Raw genomic sequence first — 22,653 nt, forward strand, 5'->3', positions numbered from 1 at the left:
ATTACAAATTATTATTTCTGTTTTGAATGGACTGGTTAGACACATCATTGAACAAAGAAAAAGACACCAAGTCGTTTTTTTAAGGTATGGGAACATTTTATTGACACAGTAGACAATACCTTGAAACTTCAGATACGAAAAACATTCCAGGATACAACTTGGTTTAGTGTACAGTTGCTCTCGGGAAGGAACCTGTGTGCATAAGACGTTCAATGGTTTACTTGACAACGGGCAGAGTGTGACTACATTCTTGATTTTATCTTTATTCTTGATAACCATGTTGCAACGGTTTGTTTGGGGGGAGGGAATTACAGTTTAGAGTTTTCTTACTAGCTTCCCTGTATCACAGTGTTCTTTTCATTTTTCTTATTCGATGGTCATTTGGGGGACGTTACTGGGGTACTGTATTATTTTGCAATGCAACTTGTTTCTTATTATGTTGTACCCTTGTTTCCTTCTTTTTGTTTTATCTTTGAAAACTCAATAAAAATGTTCAAAAGTAAAATTATTGTACTAACATAAAAAGCCCTCCATAACACTGCTCCTCCATACATTTCTGCCCTCATAAAAAAAAATCCCCTACATGTTCTTTACATTCTTCCCGTAGGCTAAGGCTCTTCTCCTCATTTATCACCTCTTCATTTTCCCATCTACAAGACTTCACTTGTGTTGCCCCTTACCTATGGAACCTACTTCCACCAAACCCTCCATCCCAATGGTCAAGAAAAATCTTAAAACCCACTTCTTCAGAGAAGCATACCATCTTAGTTGCTAGAACTTCCTTGCTACTGAAACAGCCTGCACACTACCTCTTTCCTTTCTCTGTTGCTTATGTTTGTCCTCACCCCATTCCCTCAAGATTGTACGCTTGGAGCAGGGCCCTCACCTAATGTATCAGTTTGTCTTAGTCTGTCAATTCTAGTCTTGTTATACCCCTTGAATAAATGTATTATAAGAAGCGCTGTGTAAATTGTTGGCGCTATATGAATAAAAGATAATAATAAAAATATTGTGAGCTAACCTTAATATTAAGTGAATCATTGCCCTCTTTATTTTTCCTTCTTTGCCCATGTCGGTGACTGACTTTGCACACAAAAAATGGCCAGCTAAGGCTATGTATCTCATTCAGGCAGAATGTAGAAGTTAAAATGTAGCCATAGAATAATTTATGGAGCATTTTGCAAAATTGGTCAGTTTGGGGTGCACATTTATTACATCACAAAGGATTTATTTGCTATAAATCTGCTTATTTTTTTTAATCAACAACTGGTCTGGTGGAAATTTGTTGCTCTCGGTATTTACCGTATTTGCTCGATTATAAGACAAGGTTTTTTCCAGAGCAAATGCTCTGAAAAATACCCCTCGCCTTATAATCGGGGTCATCTTATAATCAGACCACAACTAAGTCTGGCTATGAGACTAAGATCCGGATCCCCCGCAGCGATGCAGGGGACCTGGATCCTCCTGTCTACACGCTGACCGGACTACGCACCGGGGACTCAGTAGCTCTGGTAAGTTTGGAGTAGGGAGGGAGGGGGTGTTAAATCGGGGGCATAAGGCATTTCTGGAGACAGAGTGCTCTGTGAAATGCCTTTTAACCCCCTTAATGCCACTCTGCCTCCAGAAATGCCTTTTAACCCTCTATACGCCACTCTGCTTCCTGAAATGCCTTATACCTCCCTATATGCCACTCTGCCCCATAATATGCCTTTTAACACCCTAAATGCCAGAGTGGCATATAGGGGTGTAAGGCATTTCTGGAGGCAGAGTGGCACATAGGGGGTCAAAAGGCATATCGTGGGGCACAGTGGCATATAGAAGGTTAAAAGGCATATCATGGGGCACAGTAGGGGGTATAAGGTATATCTGGGGCAGAGTGGCAAGCCTGGGGGTAGATGTGCATAACTGGGGGTGCAGGTTGGAAAAAAAAAAAAAAAAAGGAAATAAAAACAAAATATTTTTCTCAATCATAGTTTTTATTAAAAAAAAAAAATGGTTCACATAGTTTACATGAACTAACATTTACTGGTAAAAAAGGGTCGTCTTATATTCAGGCTTTTTCTTTTTTTCATAAATTAATATTCAGATTTTGGGGGGTCTTATAATCAGGGTCATCTTATAATCGAGCAAATACGGTATATGCAGACATTGTATATTAAGTTATCTATGTAAAAAATGAATGTAACTATATGTACATTTTTGCAGCATTCTACAAAAAATCCATAAGGAGCTTGTGGAAGAGCAGCAGCAACATCTCCTAAAGATCTATAATGAAACAAAGATGGCTGCCAGGTGAGCAAATCCATACAGGGCACAATACAGCTAAGTACAAAGCCACACAGACCGGATTTGTACTATGTGTAAGGCAAATGGGCTCCCTGCACTCTCACTTGTCCTGCTTCCTAGCCCCCTGTAGGCAAGGCACCCAGCAGGGTCGCTTAATACATATTATGTGACCCTAAAGTTGAAGCGTGGCAGCTCACACATATAGTGCTAGCTGCACTGAAGATAAAACCTTTTGCAAGGTCAGAGAGACAGAGGGTGATATCAGGGAGTGTGTGTATGTTGGTATATGTGTATGGTGTTAGAGTGTCAGGGGTTAGTGGTGCTTGGGTTAGAGGGAATGGAGCAGAGGGAGCGATTATGTGTGTATATGGGTACAATGTGATAGTGAGTGGTTGTTAGAGCAACCAAGGTCACCAATCTGCAGGTGCCTGTGATACAAGTGGCATCACCTTGATACTATAGTTACATGTCACAGTTAGAGGTGGGCTTTAGTCCAAGATTTTTTTCAAACCTTGCATCCCTGGTTGCTAGGAAGCCACAGTGAGAAAAATGCAGCGCTCCATTACATGATGTTATTGGCAATGGGAGACCTCACATAATTCTACATTCCACTAGAGACAGTCTGTAGTCAACATTTTCTTTGCTTTTATGGTAAAATATCCAATGGATATCATTTGTTTAAGCACAATAACTTTTCCGTAGGAAGAGTCCCAACTAATTTTGCTTTTAATACTAGATCATAAGCTTATATATAACATCTGTATAAGCCACCTTGGGGTTGTGGTGGATCCAACCCTGACTCATCGAAAGGGAAGTGAGAACCAAACCAAGTCAAAATCTTCTATGACGTCGGTAGTTTAGTCTTTCCACATAGAACACCAAGGTCATTTTGCCCACCCTGGATATGTCTCTAAACAATGCCCTCTGTAGAAATTTGTTAATGCTTCCAAATGTTAGCTTCTCAATTCCAGATAGGATAATTGTTCAAAACAACTGGTTTCTTTTTTGCCTTCCTTGCCTGGTCCATGAGTTCTTGTGGGCAGCCCTCTCTTGGAACGTTTTTAATTTAGAGGCTTCAATGCAAAATGGGGTGAATACATATGCAAGCACCACTTTTCCACCAATTTAAAAAAAATTATATGTTCTTTATGTCACTTCATCAATTTAGTCTATTTTGTATATGTCCATTACATGAAATCCAAATAAAAATCCATTTTAGTTCCAGGTTGTAATGCAACAAAACAGGAAAAATGCCAAGGGTGAATACTTTTGCCGAAACCCGTACTCCGCTGTAGAAATCGTCCTTGCTGTGAATGCTCCTCCCAAGCACTAGTCGAGACTTAGCATAGGGTACAAATTCAGTTTATTGAAGACAGCAAAGATATTTATACACAACACATGATAGGATTAACGGTATAATCTCATCACCAACCAGACAGCCTGGCGCCGCCATACAGTTTTATGGCCAGCGATGCCCACCAGACAAAGACTCACTATTTCAGGGTGATCGGGGTGGTACCAATGGAGAGCTCATGGTCCAAAGATGTTATGGTCCAAAAAGCAACGTGATCTGACGTCGGGACCCTGAGCGATTGCGTTGGAAACTTCCCCCGGGAAAAGTCTGGGCCAGAGTTCCATAGCCGTGGCTGGGTAAACCCTGGTCCTAAAGATTGGTAATAAAACCAGGGTTTCCAAACGAGCTTCCTCTCTGTAACCACCACCGAGTGTTGCTCACCACAAGCTTCATGACTAATAGTCTCAGATCCAATTGTCGGCAGGCATCGTCTCGGTTTCCAGCGGCCGTACTGTTCCGTTAGTTTGTGGCTAGGTCCCGGTCTGGCACTTCGAGCATTTCCCGGCTTGGACACACTAGCTGCTAACTATATAAGAGAAACATCAACAAGAGATGGGGATAAAGGAAGACTCCAGCATTTTAATGCATATCATAACTGCGTGGTGCCGTTACATTTTCATGTGATCCATTTTGTAAATACATAGGGTGATAATAGAAAAATGCCCCCAAATGCATTTGACCCTTTACACACCCTAGCTAAATGCCTTGTTGGGAGATACATTGGGCTACACTGACATCCAGTCAGCTCCACCACTGGCTCGGGGAAAGCTCGGGGGGTCTGTTCAGATCACAGTGCATATGTGTGAAAACGGCTGACATAACTTCAATTAATGCACCTTCCTTCCAATGGTTCAAGCAGCCGATCGGTGATAAGAATAGTTGGATCATTAAGGAGGAGGGCAGCTGCTGCTGCAGAGCAGCCTCTTCTGTATTAAGTACATGCTTTATTTTTTATAAATCATCAAATGATAACTAACCACTAATTGAGGATTGATATATATATTATAAGAACCTTATAATCGTATAGTCTAACAAACTGATAACATGTTTTCTACTTCCTAGGGCCAATGGTATTAGGAAACAGCAGGAGATTTTACTTCAGAAACATGCAGAATTTATTGAAAAATATCGTGGGCGAAATCGAACAGATGGGTCTAAGTGATAACAGATTACTAAAGGGCTAGTGGTGCCTTTGTTTCAAACTGCCCAAATGGAAGAATACTGATTTGTATGAAGATACTGGACTAAGGAACTCAGAAGTGTATAGTAGATTCAGGACAGAAATTAGAAAAAAAAATACCTCAAATTATTCATATTTTTTCTGAAAATTCAACTTTGTTAATAAAATATCTGCAACATCTGTATTATTGTTCTTTTAATTTTCTGATTTATTGGTACAATATGTGGCTACACAAACTACTTTTTCAGTTTATATGGCAACACTCTTTCAGTGCCTGCATTTGTGTCAAGTGACAATGAAATCTTCCTAGCAACAAAATTATGAATGATACCAAATGTAACATCATTAAATAATTAATTCCAGGAAGGACTTTAGGTAAGGGGAATAATGTAAAATTTTGTATAGTAGAAGAAACATCACTAATCTTTTAATAGAGGTGAAATGATTAACAAAGATAAGAAACATCAATGGGAGCTTGGCAAACTGTACTCAACTATATTCAAAATATGTCAAAAGATGACTGTTAGAGGATGTGTTTTTTTACAGTATGGGGAATGTATAAAATAATATTTTGTTCCAAAAAAATAAGTAAAAGGTTGATGACATAAGGTCCACTTAAGTTGCTTAATAATTCTTTGTAGGGGAGTCAAACTTAGAATAAACGAACAAACATTTGCATTACCACTTGTTTTTTCATTGATTTTGAATGTTGGTAGTGTCCCTTTTTCAAATGCATAGGAGGGCATTGCAGACTCCATTCATATGCATTTGTCCCTTTCACCACTCCTTGCTATATTCCATTCAGGAGATGTGTTCAGCCGCACATATCTCCTTGCGTGTGGAGATATCTCCAGTTAGTTCTAGCGCACTGCAGACAGGGGTCTATTCAGACCCCAGTCTCCATGTACAGAAAGGGCTCCCTATAATTTCAATAGGAGTGCTATCCTGCCACTGCAATCCATTTAATCTTTCTTAGCTTTATTTGTTTTTCTCTTATCTATAGATATCAATTTACACCAAGCTTACATTTTAAGGCAAGACAGGAGGCTTCCTATTTTGCATATATTCCTTTACTCTCACAGTAGCAGCAAAGAAAGAGTTAACAAGATAAGTGTAAAACAACCAATAGAAAAACAGTACATCTGAGGTATATAAACCCCTAAACCATCCTCCTCTTCCTCTTTCTTTGCTGCTCACCGTAGCTTCAGGTCAGTCCTCTTCCATATTCCTAATTATTGGAATTATTTGATTTATTGGAAGTATATTTTCTTTCATATTATTATGGTACTATTATTATATCTTATTGCATAGATTATTTTCTTTTCTATACGGTTTTCGTTTATATTAGGGTTTCTTTCCCCGGACTCTACCGGTCCGTTGGGGGGGTTGTTCCCTCTACTTGTTCTGTCCTTGGGGGTCCCCCGTTATCCCCCTTTTTTCCCTTTCTCCTTCTCCAGTCCCGCATCTTACACCTACCTTTTTCCGTGTCATACCTCTTCTTCCGGTTTCGTACCGGCTATCTCCGGGGATCTTCTTTCTTCCGTTACTCCCGCATTTGCGGGAGCTTTCTTCTCACTGTCCGGCACTTCTGCCTGGTTTTTCCCTGTTCGACGGGGTCTCGTATCGCGAGACCTCGCGGCCATCTTTTCCTTACTTTTTCGCGCGCTCGCGTCGGCCATGTTGGTGTTCCCCTGACGCGGCTTCACTGCGGCCATCTTGGGACTGGCGGCCGGACCTCGTGACCTCTCTACGAGTTCCGGTCGCCATTTTGCTGTGTTTTTCCTGGAGATCATTCGATTTTCTCTCCGTTTACAGCGGATCTTGCGTTTTACAGCGGCGATTTTGCGAATATTCATTTATTCATTGTTTGTATATCAGGTGAGTTTGCGTATTTTCTTTCGCTTTCCACAGGTTAGATCCCTGATAGCCACTCTCCCTTTTAGTTTTTATGCAGGCTAGTCCCTGTTTGACTATATCCAGGCAGGCTGAGCCTGCATTACTATCCCATTGATTTAATTGGGGATTTATCGGCTATTTATTTTCCCAGGCTGGGTCCCTGTGGATACATTCAATTATTATAGAGTGCCTGTTGCTACTGCCCCATTTTCATTACCCTCTCTTTTCTTTTCTCTCTGCAGACACTATGTCTCAGGATAATTTGCCCTTTCAAAATGCCTTTATGGCTTGGCTTGAAGCCAAATCTTCTATCTCTGTGGAGTCACTCTTCTCCAAGATGTCAACTAATATACCCCAGGCTCAACCGCCTGTCCTCCCAGACCCCACTACAGTTCCATCGGGGTCAGAGTCTGATAAATCTGAAGGGAAAGTGTCTGGCACTAAGCGACCCTGGAAGGGCAGTAGCATTTCCGCGGGCAAAGGCAAAGCACCCGCAAAACGCCCCAAAACCTCTGGCACCCATATTGATGACCCACTGTCAATAGTGGATGAATGGCGGGCAGGTTCTTCTAACGAATCGTATGTGTCAGCAAATCTGGTTTCGTCCAGAGATTTAGACTCCGGGTTCGTCCGTGAGTACCTGGTGGATGAGCCCCACCTTGCCGATCCCCAACAAACACATACGGCCTCCACATCCACTGACCTCCCGGTCATTGACCCTACTGGGTCCTCTCTGTTTGACCCCACTACCATGCGTCACCCTAGAGCCACTGAGTGGGCCCCTCCCGAGCATATAGATCTCTATTTACATAAATGGCTGCGGAAACCTCTCCCTAAGGAAGTCCGCAATAAGCTTCGAGCTGAATGCCCACGCCCGTGCATCTCAGATAAAGTAGCCCTCACTCCGGAGTTCGATCCTAATGTGGTCGCTCTGCTATCTATTAATAGAAAGGATCCCAGGAGAGGTTTAGAGCAAGGCCTAAAATCGGCACAGGATAAACTCCTGGATTTAGTGGGGCCGATCACCCAGATTTTATCCCTGGCGGACAGGGCATATTTGCAAGATATAACTCTGGATGCCAAGACTATTCGTGATTGGGCCCTTCGAGTAGTTTGCCTGCTAGGGAATGCTAACGTGTCCATAGCTACAGAACGACGTAAGGCGGCTTTGCTACGCATGGATCCCCGCTTAGCCGAGCTAGGCACTAAAGATTTGAGAGCTGCCGCCAATGGCCTACTCTTCGGCGACACGTTTGTCAAAGAACTGAATCGGCACGTATCGCTGATGACATCTTGGAGTAAAGTCAAGTTGTCGATGAGAAAGGTGTTTCAACCAAGCCCCCGTTTTTCCGGGAGGGCTGGACGACCGCGGGGCCGGGCCGGCAGCCGATCTGCATCCCAAAGCTCCAGGACCTTCCCGCAAGCTCAAGCTTCGTACAGGCCGCCATACCACCAGAGACCCTTCAACCCACGAGGAGGCAGCAGAGGCAGAGGCGCTCAGGGATTCCCCAGGGGACGTTCCAGTTTTGGTAAGTCAGAATGTTTCCTATCTTTCTTCCCCTCTTCGGGTTGGGGGCCGTATATCCAGTTTTTTCCACAACTGGGGGTGGATTTCGTCAGACCCCTGGATCCTCCAAACGGTCCAGGGTTTCCAAATAGACTTTATCTCTCCCCCCTTTCAGGTATGCCGTCCTCGCCCCTTCGTAAGGTCTTCGACCGATCGGGCCTTTATAGAGGCGGAACTCCGCACCTTAAGAGACAAAGGAGCTATTCAACGGGCGACCGACCCCAAAGGGTTCCTCAGTTCCATTTTCCTGGTGCGCAAACGCACTGGAGACTTCCGTCCCGTGATCAACCTCCGGGCTCTCAACGCCTTTGTAGTCTATCGCCACTTCAAAATGGAGGGCATCCACCTCCTTCGGGACCTGATGTCGGAAGGCGATTGGTTCACGAGGTTGGACCTCACAGACTCATACCTTTCCGTCCCGATACACACAGATCACAGGTGTTTTCTCCAGTTTCGCTGGGGCAGTCAGGTTTGGCAGTTCAAGGCTCTTCCTTTCGGCCTCAGTTCAGCCCCATGGTGCTTTACAAAGCTCCTAAAGCCGGTCATGGCTTTCTTCCGATCCAGGGGTATCCGGTGTATAATTTACCTGGACGACATCCTACTGTTTTCAGGTTGCAGGGAGACTCTGCTCTCCCAGACAGATTTTGTAGTCCGTACTCTGCACGATCTCGGTTTCCTCGTCAATACTCTCGAGTCCAAACTCGTCCCGAGCCAACGCATTCTCTTCCTGGGCTTCGAGATAGATTCTCGGGCGGCCATGCTTCGCCTACCGAGGGCCAAGATAGTCTCCATGCAGAAGGAAATTCGGGCTCTTCTTCCCCAGGACTCTTGCTCCCTCCGTCTCCTGGCTCAGGTGGTAGGACTCCTCTCGTCCTCTATTCAGGCGATCTTCCCAGCTCCACTCCACTATCGGGCTCTCCAACGCCTCAAGGCTCACCATTTAAGGAAGACGCCTTCTTACGACCAGGTAGTCCAGCTGACTCTAGAGGTACGCCAGGAACTTCTCTGGTGGCTACACCACATGGAGGCTTGGAACGGGCGAGCGATCTTCGGCTCTCAGCCGGATTTCATCCTCGAATCCGATGCCAGCCTATTAGGTTGGGGTGCGGCCTCCGACTCAGAGGCTGTCTGGAGCTGATTGCGGGTTCCTTCGCGATCAGGAGTCTGGCCAAAGACCGTTCGGACTATTGTCTCCTTCTGCGGATGGACAATTTTCCGGCAGTCCGTTATATCAACCGCCTGGGGGGCACTCGGTCAAAACACCTCACAGAAGTTACGAAGGACATCTTCGAATTCTGCCTGGCTCGCAATATCACCCTGCAGGCGGAATACCTTCCGGGCGTCGAGAATCTGCTGGCGGACTGGTTCTCCAGGCACTGGCGGGACGCGAGCGACTGGAGGCTCCACAGTCAAGTTTTCCAGGATCTCCAACGGCCCATTTCACCTGGACTTATTTGCGTCCAGGACGAATCGCCAGACGGAGGATTTTTACAGCTGGCTTCCAGACCCGGAGGCTCTGGCGACGGACGCCTTCATGCAAACGTGGCCAACCTTAGGTGCGTACGTGTTTCCCCCCTTTGCCCTCATTTCGAGGGTCATCCACCACTAGTGTTGAGGCGGGGGCTCCTTGGTTCTGGTGACCCCCCTCTGGCATGCGCAGCCGTGGTTCCCAGCCCTACTGCAGTTTTCTGTCCGGGACCCTCTGGCTCTTCCTTCCTTACCGTCTCTTCTGTCGGGCCCGGAGGGTCAGATCCACCCTCTCATCCAGGAAGGTCATCTCCTCCTGGTGGCGTGGACGATTTCTGGAGACCCTTCCCAAGCACGGGCCTATCGGAGGCAGCTCACTCCCTGCTGCGCGAATCTTGGGCTCCAGGTACCGGAAAGTCGTACCGGACAGCTTGGCGAGGTTGGGCTTCTTGGTGTTTGGGACGGCAAGTGGATCCCCATTCGGCCCCTCTAGAGTACGTGCTTAACTTCTTAGCGGAGTTATTTTCCTTGGGTAAATCTTACCGTACGGTTAACGTCTTCCGCTCCTCCATTTCTTGCAGTCATGTGGGGGTTTCCGGTGAGCCGATTGGTAGGGCTCCCCTGGTCTGCCGCCTTCTCCGCGGAATTCGCTTGTCCCGTCCTCTGGCACCTCGCTATAGTACCCTGTGGGATGTCGCTTTGGTGCTGGATTTCCTACGATCCTGGCCAGATAACGATTCTCTTTCTCTGCGCCAATTGTCGGCGAAACTTAAGTTCCTATTGTGTCTTCTTTCTTTTCGTAGTTTCGGATGTGCAGGCTCTCGATGCGCACGCCATTTCTTTCTCTCCCGAGGGGTTGGTGTTTCAGGTCCATAGGAGAACTAAGACCTTTTCCTCGTCTATCTCCTATCCTTATTTCCTTGACGACCCAAAAATCTGTGTGGCCAGATGTGTTCGCTCATATTTGTCTCGCTCTGCGCTAGTACGTCCACCTTCGGTTTCTCAGCTCCTCATTTCTTACATTAAGCCGTTCAAGGCCGTCTCTTCCCCTACGTTAGCTCGCTGGGTCCGGTGGCTCCTCTCGCTGGCGGGCGTGGATGCTGGTTTTTGAGCACATTCAGTTCGGGGGGCGGCGGCTTCGTGCGCTTTTCGGTCCGGGGCTGCCTTGGCTGACATTCTCAAGGCGGCAGATTGGTCCCGAGCCTCCACTTTTCGGGAGTTTCGTCCGCGGCGGTGGCATTAATTTCTGGGGTTAAAAATGCAAAATAGGAAGCCTCCTGTCTTGCCTTAAAATTGGAAATTATTTTAGCCTAGGTGCACGAATAATTATAATTTTAATAAAGACAGGAGGCGAGTATTTTCCCTCCCAGCCCCTCCCCGTGTTGGGTAAGTTTCATGGATTCTGGTACTCGCATGTTTTCTACTGTTTATATGTGCCCATGCTATTGTTTTCATGCGGGTTTGCCTGTTGTTTCGTATTGATGTGACATTTTAGTGTTTGGAAGGATCTGGTCCTTTTATGGTCTTTCTCTTTGTTTGCGCGTGATGCCCTTGCTGCGTGTTCGTGATTTGGATGCCCGTTTTTTGAGCTCTGTTGGCTGAATTCGGTGCGACTCTACAGGTTCCTGGTGGATTCTGGTCCCGGTTCTGGTTCTGTTTGGAGTTCTAGTCGGTTTTATGCTGTCAATTGGTTGGAGGACGTTTTTCTTCAGTCCGGTTCACAGCGACGAAAGAGGAAGAGGAGGATGGTTTAGGGGTTTATATACCTCAGATGTACTGTTTTTCTATTGGTTGTTTTACACTTATCTTGTTAACTCTTTCTTTGCTGCTACTGTGAGAGTAAAGGAAGATATGCAAAATACTCGCCTCCTGTCTTTATTAAAATTATAATTATTCGTGCACCTAGGCTAGAATAATTTCCAATTATATAGTATAAATTGTAACATTTGCTGAGTTACTGTTTTAATTTTCATAGCAGAACTGCCTACAACACATATTTGGGACAAGACAGTATAAAAATAAAAAAAACTGTTGACCTTGCGTTATTTACACTTTCCCAAACACAGAGAACACTTTTAAAGTATGACAAGCCAAGACTGCAGTTATAAAATGTTTCATGCTGAGTCAACATTGTTTCTGAACAAACTGCCCAATTTAATAATAATAATGAGATCTTCGATGCGCTCTACTGGGCACGTGTTCATTTTAATTTTCATAATAATTGTGCTGCTTCTTATGAGCACATGTCAGTTGCATTTTAATTTAACCCCATCAGTCCCCTATGGACGTACCGCTACATAAAAAAAAGCATTCCAAGAATCCCCTATGGACGTACCGGTACATCTGCACGGGAGATCAGGCTGTCGTTTGATGTAACAGCTTCCGGCACGAACTGCTGATGTCACCCGGAAGGTCATTGGAGGACAGGATCCGATCATTCCGATGAGGCACAGGCACTGGGATCTTTATACAAGTCTGTGGGGACTTACATAGAGATCGCAGTGTGATCGGTGCAGGGGCATCACAAGGAGGAGAGTGATAAACCACATACTGAAACACAAAACGAAGAAAGAAAAAAAGTGATTTTAAAAATAAATAAACACAATAAATAAAAAAAAAAACAAAGTGCGCTAAGTGATGTCATTGTGACATCACTGGCATTAATAACATGTTCAAGAGGTCCCTGCCACAACTTACCTCTCCACAGAAGCCTTGTCCCGACGCCATTTCTCGCATTTGTCATTGTCATGACAATGGAGGTGTTTGCGTGTAGCTGTATTTTTCTTCTTCTATCGTTTACTATACCCACACAAATTATATATTGTTTTTTTCAGGACAAGAAGGGCTTGCTTTATATTTTATTATTTTCTAATAACTAATTATAAAAAAAATATGGTGAAAAATGTCTGACTATTTTTTTTAGAATCCTTTACTCATTGTTACACTCATATCTGTGGCCATTCAATCCCTTAATCAGTCCTCACGTTTACATATTTTTTAAAATAAAACTCAGGGTATTCAACTTCAGGTATTTTGACACTTTTCATGCAGCCATTTTACCACCAAACTTCCACAAAAAATGTGGCTAACCAGGTGTCAAAGCAAACAAGAAGTCACCACTGCCTTGGGTCAAGGGGGTTTAAAATGAACGTATCCTTTACACAGGGCCGGCCCAAGGCAAAATGCCGCCTGGGGCGAATTTCAAAATGCCGCCCCCCCCCCTTATCTACCCTTCCTCTCCCTCCCTCCCTATTATCTACCCTTACCCCCCCCCCCCTTGTACTTATCTTTCAGCAGTCCTGCGGTGAGTCTCCCTGTTCGGTCTCGGTGCCGGCTTGTAATGCTGAGCGCCGGAAATGAGGTAGTCTTCCGGCACTCAGCATTATAAGCCGGCACCGAGACTGAACAGGGAGACTCGCCGCAGAGGAGAGAGAGAGAGGGGCGCGGGGAGGGTACTGACAGCTTGGTAAGCGAAAACCACTCGGTGCCTGGAGCGGTTGCCCCACTCAGCTCCATTGTCGGGCCGACCCTGCCTTTACAACATAATCACCCAATTCAGATACAGTGTCAGAAAATTGCAAACATCAATAAAATACCATAATCCAAATTAAAGAATTCACACAGTATCCTAATATTCTTAATGACCAAGCATGAGCCAATTATGGGTATCCTTATTGTGCTTATCCTTATTGTGACGGGACCAACCTTTACCCCGACTGGGTACACCCGCCAGATGCCGCCGCTTCTCCCCATAGCCACCAGGAATACAAGACTTCATTTGTTAGGTGGAGCTAGCGTCGAAAACAGCAGGAAACACCACTCCTCAGGAATCTCAATGGTGGTTTACTGTCCTGACAAAGACAGCACTGAGGCTTTCCCCATTAACACGACAAAACTCGTGTTGAGGTAAAACAGGAACTGACGGGGGCGTGGCTACGCACGAGCGGCAGATGGTTGTGTGTTGAAGGAGCTCCTCACACACTATACCGCAAACTTTAGCATTTGAACCCCGAGAGAGATAATGGGCAATAAAAAGAAGGATCCGGAAGGCAAGGGCACCCCAAAGATGCCGCTGGGACTTAAATCGGCCGCTTTGGCGACTTATTTTCGAGATAATGCGCCCGTACGGGCCGAGGATTCAGGATCCAATATGGCGCCGGCAGCGTGCTCAGTTTCATCCCGTGCGAGCAGCCCGCTTTCGGACTGTTCACAAGTTCCTCCGGAGCAAGACATCCATGCAATGCTGAAACTCTTACCTTCCAAAGCCGACATGGAGTCTATGATGTCCAAGCTTGAACACACCTTTCACTCCAAACTGTCAGAACTTACAGCGGACATCACGCAGCTTGGCGAACGTGTCGTGGACTTGGAATCGGATAAAGACCAGGTGTATGTCCAGATGCAGGCCGTATCTCATCGTATGGATCGTCTTATTGAACAGGTACTTGCGCATTCTATACATTTAGAGGATCTCGACAACCGCAACAGGCGCAACAACTTGTGCATACGGGGCTACCCGGAAGCGGAGACTGAAGATCTCTCTACACTCATTGCTGATTATTTTAATACCATACTGGGCCGTGAACTTTCCACACCGCTGCTGTTTGACAGAATTCATAGGGCTTTGCGCCCTAGACCTAGTGATCAATCACCACCCAGGGACATAATATGTCGGCTGCATTATTTTACGGATAAGGAAGCGATCCTTAGAGCCTCTCGCAATGTTGATATCCAAGCGCTCACGGGATTTGATGCACGCATCTACCAGGATTTGTCTTGGATTACGCTTCAAACGCGTAGACACCTCAGACCCTTAACAGAGGTGCTGCGTGAACGCAACATTAAATATCGTTGGGGTTTCCCTTTTTCGCTCACGGTGCTCCATCACCAACGCACGTATGTTGTTACCAAGGCTCAAGATGTCCCGGCTTTTACTGAAGCACTTAACATACCTGATATACCTATCGCGGATTGGACAGATCTCCCGCTTCGTCCCTCGCTTCAGCCGCAGCCCCAGAGACACCGATGGCAGACGACGCACCGCAAGAGAAAATCACCTCAGCACCTGGCACGACCGGCTTCACCAGCTCGTGCCTCGCGGACCAAGACCACTTGAAAATGGCGAGTCTCAGCACCTGTGAGGATTGGATTTTGCCTTGCACCGACTGGGCGCCGGCTCCACCATCTGGGTGCAAGTATACTATATCATGACTTTTTGCACTTTTTCTGTTTTTATTATGCGAACTTTTTGTTTATCACCGTGAAATCGGCACGTTTCTTTATGTTTACAGTGATTGCTCTCTCTCTCTTGATACTCTACTTATGGAGAGGAGTTCGTCTACTTCACATTTATTGTTATTTTTACGTCCTACTTTCGGCGGTAGATTGACTCCTATGGCCTAGAGCACTACGGGGTTCTATACTTCAGCTCCTATCACTCTCTGGTTCCCTACTGTACATGTGGTTGTATGAGGCAGAGATGTTTACTGATTTCTCTGTTGGTTACCCCCTCAGCAGTGTATGCTCTCCACTACCTGCTGCTGCTCGGGATTATACGTTGATTCCGGCAGCCGCCGCTGCGATTTCCGTATATATTGTTTGTTTTCTTATATGTTTTTGGTTTCGGTTCCTGAGTTTATTTCCTGTGACACTCGTGGTATGGCTCTCATTGGGCGGTTTTGCTTACTGCCACTGTATAACTTTTTTCCATAAATGACCGACTTTAAATTAATGTCTCTTAATGTGAGGGGACTTAACATCCCTGAAAGGCGGACCTTGGCCTTACAGGAAGCACACCGTCACAAAGCGGACATTATATTTTTTCAAGAAACCCACTTCAAGGAAGGGAGTGCCCCTTCACTTCGCAATCGACACTACCCAGTAGGTTACTTTGCTAACTTTGCTGTAAGTAAATCCCGAGGGGTGGCTATTTTATTGCGGGCGGCTCTTCCGTTTACGTATCTTGCTCATAAATCCGATGAGGGTGGTCGCTATGTCTTTTTGAAAGGGAAGCTAGGGGACACTTTATTCACATTTATTAATGTATACTTACCCAATCGCTCACAATGTCATGCATTGACTAAAATACTTAGGCTTTGTGATACTTTTGCAGAAGGACACATCATATTTGGCGGTGATTGCAACTTTACCTTGGACACACCTTGTGCTTCTGTTAGGGCCGCGTCAGTCCAACCATCTTCCCTTTCTACCCGAGCAACGGAACTTTTACATAAAGCTCAGTTAACCGATTGTTGGCGCGTATTGCACCCGACAGACATTGACTACACCTTTTTTTCAGTTCCCCAGCATACCTATTCACGCATAGATATGCTTTTTCTCTCACATTATGCTTTACCTATGTTGACTTCGGCGGAGATTGGCAGTATCACATGGTCAGATCACGCTCCTATCTCCATCACTATAAATTGGTTAGCAATGCCTAGGCCTCAGAGGCACTGGAGACTTGACGACAACTTATTGAATGATGTTACTGTCGTTTCTAACATATCTGAGGACCTGGGCCATTACTTCCCTGCTAATACCACTGATGACGTTACTCCCATGACCTGCTGGGAAGCCCATAAGGCTGTTGTGCGTGGACGCTTCATCCAACTAGCTTCGCAACTCATGAAACGTAGGTCTAAACAACTTAAAATATTGGCTGAACGGGTAGCTACATTAGAACGCGACCACAAACACTCTCATTCCATTGATCACTACAAATTATTGACGGCCGCTCGCACTGACCTAAACATTCTGCTCTCGGAACGTGCTAAGCGCAGCATGCTGAGTACTAAACACACTTATTATTTACATGGCAACAAAAGTGGTAGGCTGCTGGCCAAGGCCCTTAAGGCGCAACGGCAATCCTCATACATAGCGAAGATTAGGGCCCATGATGGTTCTCTTCAGCATTCTACGCCTGACATTGCCCGGGTCTTCCATAGGTACTATCGGAAACTCTATAACATATGGCCCTCCCAGACCTCATCGCAACACACACACAATATTAAATTATATTTAGAGAAACATCTGCGCACCACCATCCCGCCCAATGTGAGCCAACATCTTGATTCTCCTATCTCCCTCGCCGAGTTCCACGCTGCGCTCAAAGCTACCCCTCTGGGGAAAAGCCCGGGACCCGACGGCTTTACGGCTAAATATTATAGACAATTTGCTCATGAGTTAGGCCGTCACTTTCTGTTGGCCTATAACTCCCTTCGCCTCCTCGGCGCTACACCACAGTCTCTCACTGAAGCTGCAATCACGGTAATTCCCAAACCTGGCAGGGATCCTCTACAATGCGAAAATTATCGGCCCATATCGCTGATTAATGTAGATCTTAAAATATTTGCCAAGATCCTGGCCTTGCGCCTTCGGCCTTTTCTGGGGGGACTGGTTCACCCTGACCAATCAGGCTTTGTCCCAGGTAGGGAAGCCAAAGATAATACCACCAAAATCATTAACCTTATCCATGCCTCCCGCTCTTTTAAGGATCCGTCTCTGTTGATGGCGGTTGATGCTGAGAAGGCGTTCGACAGGGTGAGCTGGTCCTTCCTTTTCAGTGTTATGGAGGCCATGGGCTTTGGGTCTTGTTGGCAGACGTGGATACGGGCATTGTACGCGACCCCCACCGCTAGGGTAGTGATTAATGGTGACCGCTCTCAGTCCTTCCCCATACGGAACGGCACACGGCAAGGGTGTCCACTTTCTCCCTTGCTTTTTGTCCTGACACTTGAACCTTTGCTACACGCTATCCGTACCAATGCTTCTATTGGGGGATTTCAACTGCGACACTCCGAATATAAGACGTCGGCTTTTGCCGACGATCTTTTATTCTCGATATCTAGACCATCTCACTCTTTACCTTACCTTGTGCAGGAACTCCAAACCTATGGTGGTCTCTCTGGTTTTAAGGTTAACCTGGAGAAGACGGAGCTTCTTAATTTGTCGGTATCGAAGGGCGAAGTGTCCCGAATTCAGTCCCTCTATCCATTTACTTGGGCACGGGCTTCAGTGAAATATTTGGGTGTCAAACTGTCCGCTACTACACAATCCCTCTTTGTTCTTAACTTCCCTCCTCTTCTCTCCTCAATCAAGGCTGATCTCTTGAAATGGAACATGCCCCAATTTAATTTGATCGGAAGAATACAGATCATTAAAATGAACCTACTTCCGCGCCTGCTTTACCTCCTGCAGACACTGCCTATACACATGCCGACTGCCTTTTTTAATGAAGTACGGTCGGCCTTTACGGGATTTATATGGGCTCATAAACGTCCAAGGGTCCGTTATGATTTGTTAGCCCGACCTCTGAGAATGGGGGGCTTAAACTTACCCGACTTGCGATGTTACCATAGGGCCAATATGCTTTCTAGAGTGTATCTTTGGTCTAGGTCCGATGTTCATAAACAATGGTTAGATATAGAGGATTCTCTCTCCACAGTTCCAAGACAGTCCCTTCCTTGGCAATCTGCAACACTGGCTGCTCTAGGGCTGGCCGATCATCCGACACTGGTCTTATGGAGGAAACACAAACTGGACATGAATTGGTCCACAGACACATCCCCGCTCACCCCAATATCTCACAACCCCCTTTTTCCTCCCGGTATTAAGGGTTTGGGCCCGTTTAGGGATCCTCAGGTTCCCTATGCTTCTTTGTCTGGAGTGGTGGCTGATGGGAGCTTAAAGTCGCTGTCCTCCCTGCTGGGTGACAGGGAGTGCTCAGGCAATGTACTCTTTCTATACCACCAGATTCACCACTTTGTCACGCCTTTGCTCCAAAGTGTATCCAATGGTGTCCATTATACCTCTTTTGACGGCTTTGCATGAACCACAAAAGAGTAAATAGACCTTTTTCCACTTTTCATGCCTTGATACGAAAAGCCCTATTTCGCTCTCCCCCCTTTTATATGAAGGCCTGGGAGAGGGATCTGGGTTGCGACATTTCTACTCAGCAGTGGTATAGGGCGGCATCTATGATGACGTCCTCCTCTCCTGCCTCTTATACTCGCCTTTTGAATTTTAAAATTCTATGCAGATGGCATCTGACGCCTGATACACTGCATAAAATGTTTCCGGCACAGACAGCTGGGTGTTGGCGCTGTGGTGTCTCACCCGCTACCCCTGCCCACATATGGTGGTCATGTCGGAAACTTGAGACCTTTTGGTCTAATATTGGGCAGCTGGTTACAGTGATCACCTCTGTTGATGTGCCTTCCACACCTGCAACCTTTTTGTTTCACCATACGCCACTTTCATTCCACAAATATAAATTTTCCTTACTCCCTCGCCTTCTCAATGCAGCCAAGGTACTTATCCCTAGACACTGGAGACATTCTGAGCCACCTACGGTCAAGGAGTGGATTGAGGAGGTTGAGCGTATCAGAGGAATGGAGGAACTTACCTTTAGTCTGAGTAGGCAGTACCGTTGTTATCGCGAAATCTGGACCCCTTGGATACGCTACACTTCTGGAGTGGGTTGTGCTTCTACTTCTTCTGCTTTTATGTAGCAGGTCCTCACCTTTCTCCATTGCGTATGTTGCCCTCACTGAGACATGTCCACTTCTATGTGATTGTTATGACTAGTAATATATTTTGGATACCGTTATTTTGCATGTCGCCGTCACCTTTTGTGACAGCCCTGCCGGCGGAGTAATATGACTTCATCATTATGCACCGAGCTCTATTGCATGTGACATCACAGGAATGTTGATTCCCTTCTTTGTTCTGTTCCGGTTTGGGACTCGTTTTAGGTTTCCCTTTTGTTCCCATTCCCCCCCCCCGCCTTTTCCCTTCTCGCCTCTCCTACACATTTTTTGATTTCATGGCGATACCGTTGGTAACGAGATGTGGATTGATTTTCCCACCTGCGTGTGGTGTACTGAACTGTATTACTTTCCCCATTTCCCCTCTTTTATTCTGTATCCCTATTTGAAACATTTTAAATAAATATTTACAAAAAAAAAACCAAAAAAAAACAAACAGGAACTGACTTTATTGGGAACAGCACAGATATTTATGCAGACAACATAAATGGATCAGGGGTACAATTCCATCAACTACCAGACAACTCAGCACCTCCATACAGTTCTATGGCCAGAAATTGTGGACCTCACACAATGTGCAAGGAAACTCTTTTCCTGCGCAGGTTCCTGCTTCCCCTGGGCGGGCAAGAGGGTTTTCTCACATAGTGTGCAGGTGCCACAAAAGAAAGCTACGGGCCCACATTAGGCAGCCTTCAGGCCGCATAGACATCTGCACTGCTCCGGTGCTGCTTGGCCAGCCCCTGCACCAGTGAAAACTGCAGGTGAAGTAAGGGAGAGTGAATGGGTGAATGAATGAATGAGTGTTTAGGGGCAGAAATTGGACAGTCAGGCTATCTAGGGAGTGCAGAGGTGGCATAGTCAGGCTGCTTCAGGGGCAGCAGTGGCACAGGCAGGCTGCTTCAGGGCCACTGGTGGCACAGGCAGGCTGTTTAGGGGGTGCAGAGGTGGCATAAGCAGACTGTTTAGGGGGTGCAGAGGTGGCACGAGCAGGCTGTTAATGGTTGGTAGAGGTGACACAGGCAGGTTGTTTCAGGGGCAGAGGTGGCACAGGCAGGTTGTTTTAGGGGCAGAGGCCTACCACATCAATGTCTAGCTTAGTATACAGTGATAGGGGTTATGCTGCATTACTGTCAATGTCTGGCTCAGTCTAGAGTGATCTAGAGTTATGCTGTACCGTATATGTTCAGTAAATGTTATTCATTTAAAGTAATTTATTTACAAGTTAATATTTTTTTCTGATTTTAAATTTTGTTCAGTTGACATACAGTTTACAAATTTGTGAAAAAAAAATATGGTTGCCAACATTCATTTGTTTGTGTGAGGGGGTGCCATATATAGGATCCGCCCCGGGTGCTAAATACTCAGGTACACCCATGATGCAGGCGACTATAGTTCCCCCATAAGCCCCCTTAAATTGTACTTGCAAAAAAATAAAAAAACAGATGTTCTGCTCTAGGTATTGTTACTGAAATTCAAAAGTACAGTTTTATATCCTTTTTTCTTATAATGCCTGGGAAAAACGAGAGTTGATAGTATAGTATAGTATAGTAGGTTGAAAAAAAGACTTAAGTCCATCAAGTTCAACCTTTCACACATAACCACTTCTAAAGTTGATCCAAAAGAAGGCAAAAAAACCCTACTTGAGGCAACTACCAATTATGCCACAATAGGGAAAAAAATTCCTTCTGGAGTCCATAGTGGCAATTTTAACAGTTGTAGCCCTTTATGTTATGTTTAACATATCCACAGTTAGATAATACAACATCCGTAGGCAGAGAATTCCATATTCTTATTGTTCTTACTTTGAAGAACCCTTTCCTATGCTGATGCTGAAATCTTCTTTCCTCAAGTCTCAACTGATGATCCCGTGTCATTTGCAGAGACCTCTTGGTGAATAGATCACTAGAGAGCTGTTTATATTGACCTTGTATGTATTTGTACAATGTGATCAGATCAGTTCAGTTCAGTTTTTCTAGTCTTTCTTCATAACTAAAATTCTCCATTCCTTTAATTAACTTTGTTGCCCTTCTCTGCACTTTCTTTAGCTCTATAACATCCTTCTTAAAAACTGGTGCTCAAAATTGCACTGCACATACCTGGGTACTTTCCAGGTTTGACTCGGAGATCTCCAGGTGAAGCAGCGCTTCTCCGGTCCAACACCCGAATCCTCCGGGTCACAGGATCTTGACACGCCCCGCTCCCGCCCATTTGCCCCCAACGTCAGCGGGACCGCCCACCAACGTCAGGGGCAGTCCTGGCAGTGTCCCGCAAGGGAAGGCTCCAGGTAGCCGAAGCGCATAAGTTCCCAGGAATGCATATTCAAGGTGAGGCCTCACCATTGCTTTATAAAGAGATAAAATTATATTTTCATCTTGTGATTTAATACTCCTCTTTATGCATGCCAGTACCTTACTGGCTTTTGCAACCACTGACTGGCACTGCACTTTGTTGCTAAGTCTATGGTCTACAATTATACTGCTCTAGTAGAAACTTATAATAAGTGGTTTTATAATTTCCATCATCAGGGTTAAGACATGCAGATCAGTAGAATGCAAGGTCTAAATTTGACTGTAGTATGAGCCTTGGTTAGCTGCTTGAAATTGGATGGATAAAAGTATATATCTGCTGGGGCACTAACTTCCATAAGCCATAGATGCCACAAGATAAGGTGTGCACTTGAGCCACCAACACAAAATGCCCCTGTGCCCTCTTCTGCAGATGTTTCTGCTCTAGGTAGGCTCTTGTAGATGTTATGACTAGGGTGACATTTTATTTCTGCCATTCAGGGACACACTATGAAGCCCATGAGATCACACACACACACAGATATTGTGAACAGAAACAGACACAGCACATTAATTATATACATAGCAAGACATGCATACATGGTACAGGATGCCACAAAGGACAGGGAACAAGGCAAGGAACACAGGGGATGGAGTGAGGATATCCTCAGATGTATAAGGGAAAGAGAGCAAAGGTACATAAAATACAGACACAAATAAACACAGCAAGCTGTGGAGAGGAGTTCAACTCCCTCCTCAAAGATGCCCTCTGGGCATATACAGAGTGACCGGTTGTAATATAATCCTCCAGGTCAGATTCACTACCAGTTAGGGAGTCCCATTCATCATAGGGATCCACTGCATCAGCCTCTGGCACAGCTGGAGTGTCAGGACTCGGGTGATCAGGTCGGGTAGGAGTCCATGCGCAGGGGATACTTGGGGTTCAGTATGTAACCCACGGTGCATGATTATGCAAACAGACACCACAAACAGAAATCCAGGTAATGCAGTGTATTTATGTATATAACAGGACCAGCAAATAAGGGTAATATAGTCTAAGCACGAAACCG

This window comes from Sceloporus occidentalis, unplaced genomic scaffold (genome assembly GCF_023333645.1).
Source record: "Sceloporus occidentalis isolate IW3139 unplaced genomic scaffold, rSceOcc1.0.p SCAF_128, whole genome shotgun sequence".
NCBI lineage: Eukaryota > Metazoa > Chordata > Lepidosauria > Squamata > Phrynosomatidae > Sceloporus > Sceloporus occidentalis.